The following is a 5,452-nucleotide window of genomic DNA, read 5'->3' as shown; positions in this document are numbered from 1 at the left end:
CACTTACAAATTGCTTTTATTTTTTTAGAAAAAGAAATCCCACCTTTATTTACTTTTATTTTTAAAATTCTAACTTTAACTACTTTTATCTTATTTAAAATCCCACTTTTTATTTTTTTAAAAGAGAATCTCACTTTATTTAACTTTTCTTTAAAAAAAACAAACCACTTTCTTTTCCCTTTTCTTTTAAAAATGCTACTTTCATTTACTTTAAATTTTTTAAATTTTCAGATACCTTTATATTTATTTTTTAATTCCATCCTTCTTTTACTTTTTAATTTTTTAAAATTTCCACAATTTTGTTTTTAATTTTCTACATTCTTTTACTTTTTTAAAAGAAAATTCCACCTATTTTTACTTTTATATTTTTTTTTATTCAATACTTCCCTTTTTCTTATTTTTTAAATCATTCCTGAAATTTTATTTTATTTTTTAAAAAATAATATTTTGGGATTATTTTTTATAAAAAAAAACAAAAAATAATAAAAAAATATTAATAGTGATAATTCACCTTTTAATTTTTTTTGTTTTGTATTTTTATCCTATAATAAAAAGTGTAATAAAGCTAAAATAATAGTAGGTTAAAACCTCCTAAAATATTTACATAAAAGAAGTGATAAAAAATTAAATGTTGTCAAAAATTAGGTGTTCACAGTATTTGTGCAAAAATTTAAACATGATGCAGATTCCCTTTTGGACCATGAAAGTTGTCTTCGGACGGTTAAGGATGACGTCCTCAGACCATGATATCATGGACCACGAATTGTTCAGTGAGGGATTCTCAGTCCATGAAATGATGTTCTCGGGCCATGAAAATGGTGCCTCCGAACCATGTCGCCTTTGAATAGTGATATGCAAATTTGAGAGATCTTCAGGCCATGACATGGTGTCTTCCGGCTATGAGGATGACGCCTTTTAGACAATGACGCCTTTGGATAGGTCGGCGATATTTCAGTCCATGAGATGCAATAATATGATGTTAATAACACAAGGCTTAGTCTTGTGAAATGAAGGCAGAGCTTAGCCCAATCGAAAAAACAAATAGATAGTACTGGAATAGATCGATATTTATGCAAGGAGGGACAATGCTTAGTCCCATGCAAATGTGAAGGCAGGGATTAGCCTCTTGCAAATATGGAGGCAAGAATTAGCCTCATGCAGATGTAGAGGCAGGGATTAGCCTCATGCAGATGTGGAGCCAGGGATTAGCCTCATACAGATACGGAGGCAGGGATTAGCCTCATGCAGATATTGAGGCAGGGATTAACCTCATGCAAATATGGAGGCAGGTATTAGCCTCGTGCAAATATGGAGGCAAGGATTAGCCTCATGCAAATATGGAGGCAAGGATTAGCCGCATGCAGATGTAAAGGCAGGGATTAGCCTCATGCAGATGTGGAGACAAGGATTAGCTTCATGTAGATACATAGGCAGGGATTAGCCTCATGCAATTATGGAGGCAGGGATTAGCCTTATGCAGATATGGAGACAGGGATTAGCCTTATGCAAGTATGGAGACAGGGATTATCCTCATGCATATATGGAGGCAGGGATTAGCCTCATGCAGATATGAAGATATGAATTAGCCTCATGCAAATATAGAGGCAAGGATTAACCTCATGCAATTATGGAGGCAGGGATTAGCCTCATGCAAATATGGAGGCAGAGATTAACCTCATGTAGATATGGAGGCAAGGATTAGCTTTATGCAAATACAGAGGTAAGGATTAGCCTCATGCAATTATGGAGGCAGAGATTAGCCTCATGCAAATAGAGAGACAAGGATTAACCTCATGCAAATATGGAGGCAAGGATTAGCCTCATGCAATTATGGAAGCAGGGATTAGCCTTATGCAGGTATGGAGGCAGGGATTAGCCTCATGCATATATGGAGGCATGGATTAGCTTCATGTAGATAGGGAGGCAAAGATTAGCCTCATGCAGGTATGCAGGATAGGGCTTAGTCCCATGCAAAGAGTGAGTAGCAAGTAAGAGTAGTATATGTCTTAGCTGGAGATATATTGGGTGTCTGATGGCCCGATCTTGCTACGTGTATATATTTGCGGATGCTATCGCTACGTCAGATGTGCCGGTGTTCAAAGAAAAATTGTAAGTTTTGTGAGGGGAGGTTGGTTCATGCTACTGTCCGCTGGCCTTGCTTTGCTTTTTTCTGGAGGCCTTTTTCGAGTTTCCCTGGGTAATACCTGACTGTTACGGAAATAGAGTTTTTGAAAATATACAATTATTGATAAAAAGAGTCATATTAGAAACATATTGATATATCAAGCGACTTTAGATGAACTAGGACCCTCAAAATTCTGCCCTAGTTTGGTGGATGATCCTTCGGTCGTTTGCGAGTAACGAGACTTGCTGGCCCTTCCTCGGAATTTTGAGAACCCTTATCAAAATTATGCCCTAGTTTCTTACTCTATTTCTGACCGTCTAACATATGTTGGCGTCGGCTAGACTTGCTCCAAAATTTTGAGGGTCCTCCTCAAAATTCTGCCCCAATTTCTGATTTTGGGGAAAATGAAAATTTTATTATGATATAACTGAACACACAGGGCTGCCTACGTATCACCTCTTAAACGAGAATCAGGTCAAGCGTAGTTCAATTACATCATATGAGGAAATGTAAATAGTCTAAGCATAATATCTTTTGATTGCGTTTGAATTAATTGGTTTTGGTCAGATTTCTCCATCCATTTCTGCAAGTACGAGTGCTCCTCCTGTTAGCACCCTATGGACCATGTAAGGACCTTGCCAGTTGGGAGAGAATTTCTTGGGCTTCGTCTTAACGTGGGAAGATCTTCTTCAATACCAGCTATCCTGGTGCGAACTGTCTTAGCGTCGATGGTCAGCATAATGAACTTTGATAGGAGGCGTAGTACTAAATATGAGTGTATTAGGAGAAATCATAGACATGATGTTGGGGAAAATCAGTGTAGATCTTCACTCGTAAAGCATATTAGAGCTCCTGTTCATCTTGTAAGTGATCCCAATTTAGTTTCTTGAATAAAGATTCGATTTTTATGTTTTTTTAAGCTTTTCTCGTAAGCGCCCACCCCCCCAAATTCAGTTTCTTGACAAAAGATTTGATTTTTATGCTTATTTAAGCTTTTCTTGTAGACCCAATTTAGTTTAGTGGAAAAAGACTTGATTTTTATGTAAATTTAAGCTTTTCTAACTCAGATCTATATGTGATTGACATGTTATTAATACTTAAGAGCCCGATGGGTTTAATTTTTTGCTTTATAATTCATCTTGTAAGTGATCCCAACTTAGTTTCTTCATCAAGGATTTGATTTTTATGTTCATTAAGCTTTTCTTGTAAATCCCCCAACCCCAATTCAGTTTCTTGACAAAAGATTTGATTTTTATGCTTATTTAAGCTTTTCTTGTAGACCCAATTTAGTTTACTGGAAAAAGACTTGATTTTTATGCAAATTTAAGCTTTTCTAACTCAGATCTATATGTGATTGACATGTTATTAAGAGTCTGATGAGTTTAATTTTTTGCTTTATAAATGATTCATAGTGACGACCTCAACTTGTTTGGAATTGAAATGCAGTTGTTGTTTTAGTATGGGATACTTTTGAAGCTTTATGAGTTGGTATTGTTTACAATTATATTTTCAGTTAGGATTAGCTTAACATTGTAGACAAACAAGATAAGGAACTTTACTGCTGGAATGATGTACTAAAATTCTGATAGTTATTTTACGTAACGTAGATTAAGGATTTCAGTTTTCACAAATAACTGTGCAACAACAACAACAACAACGACCCAGTAAAATCCCACAAGTGGGGTCTGGAGAGGATAGTGTGCACGCGGACCTTACCTCTACTCCGCTGGGGTGGAGAAATAACTGTGCAATAGGGAAAAATGTTTTTCATATTTTTGAGGTGGTGAGTGGGGGTCTTCGTTATGGTCGCTACAGAGTGATCACCTTCATCTTTATCTGTTGAGGAAGCTAGTTTTAGAGACAAATAATATGCTTTTGAACCCCATTATCCCCGATTTTGAAAATTATATGCTTTTGAACTTTCTTTGGACATAATGTATTTTAGGCTGTTTATCCGGTAGAAAATGCAGTGAGTTTGAAAGATTTCTAGATGTTTAATCATTTCATTGCCTAATTTCATTGATGTTCTTAATCTCAATTGTTTAGGCTTGTCAGGCAATTACTGGATAAGATCGAAGAATGCTTGACTGTTTTGGGTTTCAATGGTTACTTGTACTCTGTTTGAATGTAGATACTGGATGTACTGCATATATTTTTCAGGGTGCTTACTGGGTATTGGTATACTTGATAGGTTTGATCATTAGTGAGGAGGTTTGATCAGCCACAAAGATATAAACCATTTGTGAGCACTCAGCAGGTGCATCGTGCAATGGGACCTTGAAATTGGTTGTGTCAGAGAAGTGAATGTTAAGTCTGGACTCCCAGCTACCACAAGTAAGGAGAGATTAGAGCGTCTAAATGACGAGGAGCACGTCTTTTGGTGTAAAGATTGTGGGTGGAGATCACAGGCTCAGGGTATGAATATTTTATCTTCTCATTTGACATGTTAATCGGCTTGTTAGATGCTTATTTTATGTGCGGGAAACCTTGTTAAACGGGGAAAAAATTATATGTGCTGTCAACTTTGTTGAGGTAATGTGTTTTGAGCTTCTAATTGAAGTTTCATTTTCCTAAAAGAAGGAATACAGAATCTGATGTCTTTCCAATGGTAGTAAACTATGCTGCTCCAGCCATCTCGCATCTTCGTGTTAATTCAATAAGTTTAACTATTTGTTCTTCATTGCTTTTTCCGCTTTGCAGAGGTGGGTGGTTCATGTTTTGGGTTTCTGTGAAAGACTTTAGTGTTCTTAGATTCTTGTTATTTTTTTATAATCATTCCGTTACTTTCTAAAGCTTGAGAGACTTTCTGAACTTTTCTCAATAACCTGATCTTTAATATAACTTGTCTCCACTAAAAGGTCAAAAGCAACTCCAACAGTAATTTTTTTTTTTGAGTGCATAAGATCGGAATCATTTCTTGAACATGAACAAAAGCTGTCACAATACATGTCTGGTGGCTTATATGCCATTGTTCAATTTGGAAAAGCTGAGAACTTTGTTGGTGATCTTTTAGCAGTGAATGCATTCGTAGGCTTTCTATGTTTGAATATCACATAAAAGTTGTTTGTCGCCATTTTCTAGTGGAGAGGAGTAGGTACTCTGTGGTAGTAGTACCTAGAAACTGTGTGTCGTGTGGAAGTACCTTAGCTTGTTGAGATGTTCCATGACTCTTTTTTTAATTAGGAAATGAACTTGCGCAGGCAGGTTAGCACTCTGTCTGTGGTAAGAAGAGTTCTTTTCTTTGCTTTGTATTAAACAAGTGTAGATGCAGATTTGCAATGAGAATATGGCATGTGATTTAGGATCATATAGCCAAATCAAGATTCA

The 5,452-nt window shown here is 36.2% G+C and overlaps 1 long non-coding RNA gene across 1 annotated transcript; it reads left to right on the top strand.

Moving 5' to 3' along the window:
• The first annotated feature begins 2,499 nt into the window (after positions 1-2,499).
• On the top strand, positions 2,500-4,805 carry LOC104217718 (uncharacterized). The gene is made up of 2 exons (XR_708840.2): positions 2,500-2,988; positions 4,317-4,805. It is a non-coding gene; the product is annotated as an uncharacterized lncRNA (long non-coding RNA).
• The last annotated feature ends 647 nt before the right edge of the window (positions 4,806-5,452 follow it).

The sequence above is a fragment of the Nicotiana sylvestris genome, chromosome 8 (assembly GCF_000393655.2).
Source record: "Nicotiana sylvestris chromosome 8, ASM39365v2, whole genome shotgun sequence".
In the NCBI taxonomy this organism is placed as follows: Eukaryota; Viridiplantae; Streptophyta; class Magnoliopsida; order Solanales; family Solanaceae; genus Nicotiana; species Nicotiana sylvestris.
Note: the sequence above shows the minus strand (reverse complement) of the source record. Positions and strands in the feature narration are given on the sequence as shown.